The sequence below is a fragment of the Scyliorhinus canicula genome, chromosome 6 (assembly GCF_902713615.1).
Source record: "Scyliorhinus canicula chromosome 6, sScyCan1.1, whole genome shotgun sequence".
NCBI classification, from domain to species: Eukaryota; Metazoa; Chordata; class Chondrichthyes; order Carcharhiniformes; family Scyliorhinidae; genus Scyliorhinus; species Scyliorhinus canicula.
Window position 1 is genome coordinate 106660527 of NC_052151.1, and position 7623 is coordinate 106668149.

Below are 7623 nucleotides of genomic sequence, written 5' to 3' on the forward strand. Positions count from 1 at the left end.
GGGTGTCCCCTGTCCCCCTTGCTCTTTGCGTTGGAAATTGAGCCCCTGGCCATGGCGTTGAGGGAGTCGAGGAATTGGAGGGGTCTGGTGCGGGGTGGGTTGGAGCACCGAGTGGCACTTTACGCAGATGACTTGTTGCTATATGTGGCGGACCCAGTGAGGGGAATGCCGGAGGTGATGAAGACTCTTAGGGAATTTGGGGGCTTTTCAGGGTACAAGCTCAACCTGGGTAAGAGTAAGCTGTTCGTCGTGCACCCGGGGGATCGGGAGGAGGGGATTGGTAGGCTCCCACTGAAAAGGGCAGGGAGGAGCTTTAGGTACCTGGGAGTCCAAGTGGCTAGGAGTTGGGGGGGCCCTACTCAAACTTAACCTCACAAGGCTGGTGGAGCAAATGGAGGAGGAGTTTAAAAGATGGGACATGTTGCCGCTGTCGCTGGCGGGCAGGGTGCAGTCAGTCAAGATGACGGTGCTCCCGAGGTTTTTGTTCCTGTTCCAGTGCCTCCCCATCCTTATGCCGAAGGCCTTTTTTAGGAGGGTCAACAGGAGTATTACGAGATTTGTATGGGACTCCGAGGGTGGGAAGGGTGTTTTTGGAGCGGGGCAGGGATAGGGGGGGGCTGGCGCTGCCCAACCTCTGTGGGTACTATTGGGCTGCCAACGCAGCGATGGTGCGTAAGTGGGTAATGGACGGGGAAGGGGCAGCATGGAAGAGGATGGAGATGGCGTCTTGTGTGGACACGAGCCTGGAGGCGCTGGTAACGGCGACGCTGCCGCTCCCTCCAACGAGGTATACCAAGATCCCAGTGGTGGCGGCTACCCTCAAATTCTGGGGGCAATGGAGACGGCATGGGAGGAGTGGGGGGGCTCGACGGAGTCCCCGATACGGGGGAACCACCGCTTTGTTCCAGGGAGCATTGATGGTGAGTTTCTTAGCTGGCACAGGGTAGGTATTAGGAGGTTGAGGAACCTGTTTGTGGATGGGAGGTTTGCGAGCCTGGGTGAGTTAGAGGGGAAGTTTGGGCTCCCCCCAGGGAACATGTTTAGGTACATGCAGGTTAGGGTGTTTGCCAAGCGGCAGGCGGAGGGGTTCCCTCTGCTGCCCCCACGTGGGGTACGGGACAGGGTGCTCTCGGGGGTGTGGGTTGGAGGAGGGAGGTTTTGGACGTTTACCACGTAATGCAGGAGGTAGATGAGGCCTCGGTGGGGGAGTTGAAGAGTAAATGGGAGGAGGAGCTGGGTGAGGAGGGGACGTGGGCGGATGCCCTGGAAAGAGTGAATTCTTCCTCCTCTTGTGCGAGGCTTCGCCTCATACAGTTCAAGGTGCTACATGGGGCTCACATGACCGGGACGAGCAGGTTCTTAAGGGGCGAAGACAGGTGTGCTAGGTGCTCGGGGAGCCCAGCGAACCATGCCCATATGTTCTGGGCATGCCCAGCGCTGGGGGAATTTTGGAAGGGGGTAGCGACGGTGTCGAGGGTGGTAGGATCCAGGGTCAAGCCAGGCGGGGGACTCGCAATTTTTGGGTAGCAGTGGAGCCGGGAGATGCAGGAGGCGAAAGAGGCCGGTGTTGTGGCCTTTGCGTCCCTAGTAGCCCGGCGGAAGTTTTTGCTTCAGTGGAAGGATGTGAGGCCCCCAAGCATGGAGGCCTGGGTCAATGATACGGCGGGGTTTATCAAACTGGAGAGGGTAACATTTGCCCTGAGGGGATCAGTGCAGGGGTTTTTTAGGCGGTGGCAGCCTTTCCTGGACTTCCTGGCAGAACAGTAGGAAAATAGGCCGGCAGCAGCAGTAACCCGGGGGGGGGGGGGGTTCGGTGGAGGGGAGAAATGTGTGCATGTGTTTAGTGAATATGCCGGGTGCTAATCTATTTCTTCTTTTTGTAGTTAGTGGGGGTGGGGGGGGGGGGGGGGGTTGGTTTTGGGGGTTATTGTGGGTTTTTTTTTTTTTTCGTTTTTGTTGTTAATACTGTTTTCTTGTTGCAATTTTCTGTTTTTGATATTTTGTGAAAATCTCAATAAAAATTATTTTTTTTTAAAAGTATGGTGAGATATGAGAATGTTCCCCAAAACCAATTGGAATCAAGACCTCCTGAACAGAGCATTACTCGAACACTACCAACCTTATTCTCCCGCTGCCACTGCTACAGAGCCGATCCCTTTAAATAGCATCAAGATTTGCTAGAATTTTTTTCAGGTAGCTACAGGTACAGTAGGGAAGAGTAATTTTATTTCAAAAAGTGCTGCAAGAAATTAACAACCATGGTGATGTTGATAGCTACAGCAGCATTGTTCATAAATGAGGATTTTGTATATTTACTAATCTGCATGTTTTCAAGTTGTACCGGAATTTTGCCATATATTTGGAGCATTCTTTTTTTCCAGACCTACTCAGTACTCTGAACATTTGTGCCAGTGCTGCCTCCTACTTTCACCAAGATCCAGGATGTTTCATAAATCATGCTTCAAATTTCCACCCGTTGCTTTATTTTTGCAAAGCCAATTTCAAACTCTTCTCTTTCCAGACTGGATATGCATTCCACTGACATTGATTACAATCTCATTGACTCTCACCAGGTACTTGGATTTTTTTCCTTCACTCCACTTCCTCCAAACAACTTGCATTTATACAGTGTTACTTAAGATTGTGAAATGTCTTGACATGGTTCATGGCAGCATTATCAAACAAAATTTGCAACCACTCCATTCTTCCCTTCTCCCAGTACTTTAATCCAATCATATCTACTACAATGCCACTGTACACATTGAATCTTTGGAAATTTACTCTGCTGGAATCCTCGCTGCCATACCATGAAGGCCCAAGGAATCCAACATCTGAGCACTGACCTGCCCACTCATCACTCTTACTGACAATCTTCCTCGAAATGTACACAGTTCTCCTCAAAATGTACACAGTCCATCGCATCTTGGCCTTTTGGCTGTGATCAAGCATCAGAATAGGCCCAAGATGAACTGCAATGCCTTTTTTGTCAGCTTGGATCTTTTATGTCTCTCTTATGGAGACCATGAATCAATTTCAATTGGTTGCTGTGGCTTGTGAAGAAACATATCGAAGCAGAATCTACATGACACTCACATATACGTAATAGTTTAGCAGGAGAAAACACAAGGTTACTTATTTGTTAATCCTCCCACCCCATTTAATAATGAGAACTTCCATTGTTTTATTGTTCAGAGGACACCACAAAGTTGACAGTGGGGATAAAGCTCAGACACACGCATGCAAGCAGCTTCCATAAGAATCCAGAGAACATGGTTAAATTTTACTTCTTCAACACCCTCAATTACTACTGTGCGAACAAAAAGCATTGGCTAACAAAGCACCGGCAAGACCACGATCAAGTTTGTCATTCCGCCAAAAAATTGGTTCCATCTACAGCTCCCTGCACGGGGTTGAATGACAATATCTAACCCAATATTTTATTTCAACTGAATTGGTTTGAGCTTCAAAGCCTATTCATTTGCAAGAGCACCGATTTTTACCCCCATATAATAATAATCTTTATTGTTACAAGTAGGCATACATTAACACTGCAATGAAGTTACTGTGAAAAGCCCCTTGTCACCACATTCCGGTGCCTGTTCGGGTACACAGAGGAAGAATTCAGAATTTCCTTTCAGGACTTGTGGGAGGAAACCGGAGCACCCAGAGGAAACCCACTCAGATACAAGGAGAATGTGCAGACTCCATACAGGCAGTGACCCAAGCTGGGAATGGAACCTGAGACCCTGGAGCTGTGAAGTAACAGTGCTACCCACTGTGCCAACGCACCGCCCATCATCCACACTTGTCACTTCCAGAGTCAATTTAAAACTCCAAGCTCAATCCTGTGTGGACTTCATCCCATCCCAAACTTAACCATTTGCAGCGTATTGCATATCAAGTCCCACCCACCCATAATTCCTGAAATTGTTGCTCTTCGTAGGTTTCCCATTCTCCAGCAAATAGATTTAAGAATCCTCATACACAAATCCCATACAAGGCCTCACTACCTTCTACCTCCAATAACTTACTCAAACCTCAGTCTGCACTTCTGTCTGTCTGCTGTGTTCTCCTCCAAGCCTTCCAATTCATTTATCAGTTTCTGAACTTCCAGCTACCATTAAGCAACAATGTGGAAGCTTCTAAGCCCTTCTACCTTCCTCATGTAACAGTGCCTTGTCAGTTGCGGCATTTAAAGCAGTCAATCCCAACTTCTCATGTCTTCAAAAGACCCTGTCGCTTTTATCTGTCTAACTTCTTCCAGTGAAGTCGTATTGCTGTGTTACAATCTTTATACAAGAACAAGCTGATGTTGCTAAAAAAAACAAAAGAAACTAACTTCAAAAGGATCAGAACAACGATTCTGTAAATGTACGAGTGTACACATGAATATAGCGATAAAAAGAATAGCTGAGTTCCTTCTGTCAGAAAATGTCGGTTTACCTCTCAATCTGATTGTGCCGAATACATCGTTTATTAATCTCATACCCCGCTTGCAAAGTTACATTCGAAATGAAAGCGTGTTGTTCAACAGCACTTGGCTCTGCTGCATAGTGCGAACGAAATGTACTAACGTTTCACGGTGGAACAAAAAGTGGGGTTAGTAGTTAAAATTGAATGTGTGAAAGGTGACAATGAAGACTGGACGCAGTTCTTTGGTGAGTGCATAATTAATGGAAAAATCCAAAAGCAACAAGTTGCTTGGACCAAATAACTGCATGTAACTGATGAACATGCGGTACGGTTCAGGAGCCAAGGAACGAGACTCGATCTGGAGTCAACTCGCCCCTTGAAAAATATGGGATCGGACTCAAACACTTTAAAAACACAGCGCAGACACTAATTTTTAACAATGCATTATTTATTCCACTTAAACCTCATCTACCCGCCAAGAAGGGTTATTTTAATCCAGTGCTATTTCTTGCACGAACGCTCTACCAGCTTCAGTAATCCGCACATGCAAGCTGTTGCATGGTCTTGTCACAGTACAGCGAACATCGAATTTACAAATACACAAGAGCAAACATTTCACCACAAAATCTTCAATCAATAAAGTTGTTTTGAAAATAATCGTTCTCAGCAAATCTCAGTGTGAATGTGGGCGAGATAAATATTAGCCGCAGGTCTTTAAAAGCGGCTTCGCTGATGAATTGCCGCAACTGACAAGACACCGTTACACAGCCAGCATCAAAACCGGAGAAACACGCTCAGGAAGAAAAACACCGAACATTTACTGTTAGAAACAAAACTCACCATCCCCTCTATCAACACAAATCATATGCAGGAGTTGGGGTGGTGGACGCACACTCTTTAGGTTTCCGCGTTTTACTGTTTGGCAATGCAAGACACGGCATCCTAAATCTTCCATTTTAGTGGGTGGAGGTGGGGGGGAAAGAGAATATGAAAATAAAACCGAATAAAACAGTAAAAATCAGGGATCTCCACTCAAAATGGCGCCAGTGCTGCCGGGGAGGCAGACAGCGGGAGTAAAAGCCCCCCCGGCGGAGAGAGTGCGGGCAACACCGCCACCGCTCTCTCATGCCCCATCACCGACAACCCGTCCCTGCCCTCCAGCCCCGCGGCGGTTACCTTGCCCAGAGACGATGGCTCTCCTCCCGTTGCTGCAGTGTTGGATCGCCCGCCCGCCTGCCTGGCCGGGAGGTCGCTCCCTCTCTCGGTGCCGACAGCGGGTAAACACACCGCGCGCGCACTCACACTCCACACTTGAAATTTCCCTCGAGCGCGCGCTAAACTGATGCAGCTTCCACGGCGGCTCAGGGGGGCGGGGCCAGGCGGCGGGCACCAGACCAACCCACTGAGGGGGCGGGGCGGGGCCGGGCGGCTGACATCATACCTGCCGATGGGGCGGGGCTTATCCGCTGACATCAGACCCAGTGGGGGCGGGGCTTGTGGCCAGCGCCGAGCTCCGCCTGGTTGATCATTGACGCCCTCGGACAATAGCGTTGGCTGCGACAACACCACCACCTACCCGGGCCTTTTTTACCCAGCATCAGATGCACTATCACTGCACTTCGACAAATTTAATGGAGAGCATGCAAATGGAACACACATGCATGCCATACATCTCAACAAATTACAGAAACATACATCGAAAATAGGAGCAGGAGGAGACCATCCATTCATTATGACTCATCATCAAGTTCAATACCCTGATCCCGCCTCCACCCCCCCCCCCCCCCCCCCCCATACCCCTTGATCCCTTTGGTCCCAAGAACTGCATCTAATTCCTTCTTGAAATTACACAACGATTTTACGTGGGAACGTGTAGTTTGATTGAGACAAGCAGGAAAGGTGAGGGGGAAAGCCCCTCACTGTCCAGAGACAGTAACAGGCTCGGGAGGGAAACGGGAAAACAACACAATTTCACCCCACCAGGCTCTGAATTCAAAGGATCATCCTCTGCCATTTCTGCGAACTCCAGCATGATGCCACCATCAAATACATCTTCCCCACCCTTCTGTCAGCATTTCACGAGAACCGTTCCCGATGTGACACTCTGGTCCACTCTTCAGTCACCACCAACACTACATTTTGTTCCCACAAAATCATAGGGGGCGTAACACCTACGCTTTTACCTCTTCCCTCCTCACTGTCCAAGGCCCCAAGCACTCCTTCCAGGTGAAGTAGGGCTGTGCTTGCACTTTCTTCAATTTCAACACCATCCAGGACAAAGCAGCCCGCTTGATTGCTGCCCCTTCAACAAACATTCAAAACCACCACCGACGAACAGTGACAACCATATATATGATCTACAAGATGCACTGCAGGAATTTGAAAAGGTTCCCTAGAGAGCACCTTCCAAACCCACGACTACTCCCATCTACACAGTAGCACAGTGGTTAGCACAGTTACTTCACAGCTCCAGGTTTGATTCCCGGTTTGGGTCACTGTCTGTACAGAGTCTGCACATTCTCCCCGTGACTGCGTGAGTTTCCTCCGGATGCTCCGGTTTCCTCCCACAGTCCAAAGATGCACTGGGTGGGTGGATTGGCAATGCTAAATTGCCCCTAGTGTCCAAAAAAGGTTTGGTGGGGTTACGGGTGGAAGTATGGGATAGGGTGGAGGTGTAGGCTTAGGTAGGGTGCTCTTTCCAAGGGCTGGTGAAGACTTGATGTGCCAAATGACCACCTTCTGCACTGTAAAACAAAATTCTATGATCTAGAAGGACAAGAACAGCAGATACCTGTAAATCCCACTACCTGGAAATTGCCCTCCAAGTCACTCACCATCCCAACGTTTTTTTAATTCATTTTTAGGGGATGTGGATGTTGCTGGCTAGGCAAGCATTTTATGCCCATCCCTAGTTGCCCTTCAGAAGGTGGTGGTGAGTTGCCTTCTTGAACCGTTGCAGTGCTTGAAGTGTAGGTACACCCACTGTGCTGTTAGGGAGGGAATTTCAGGATTTTGCCGCACTGACAGTGAAGGAACGGCGATATATTTCCATGCCAGGGTGGTGAGTGACTCCAGGTGGTGGGTTCCCAAGTATCTGCGGCCTTGTTCTTCTAGATGGTAGTGGTCGTGGGTTTGGAAGGTGCTGTCTAAGGAACCTTGGTGAGTTACTGCAGTGCATCTTGTAGATGGTACACACGGCTGCCACTGTTC

The 7623-nt window shown here is 48.9% G+C and overlaps 1 protein-coding gene across 31 annotated transcripts in view; it reads right to left on the reverse strand.

Annotated features, from left to right (window-relative positions):
• Nucleotides 1-5804, reverse strand: part of epb41l2 (erythrocyte membrane protein band 4.1 like 2) — a 270752-nt gene extending 264948 nt beyond the window's left edge. For 22 of the 31 annotated variants that reach the window (XM_038799853.1, XM_038799851.1, XM_038799848.1 and 19 more), the window contains exon 1: nucleotides 5590-5803. The gene's annotated coding sequence lies outside the window, so the exon portion shown is untranslated. Of the gene's footprint in view, nucleotides 1-5589 lie in introns of all 31 variants that reach the window. The other 9 variants (XM_038799827.1, XM_038799837.1, XM_038799828.1 and 6 more) reach the window with 3 other exon arrangements.
• Nucleotides 5805-7623: the final 1819 nt, after the last annotated feature.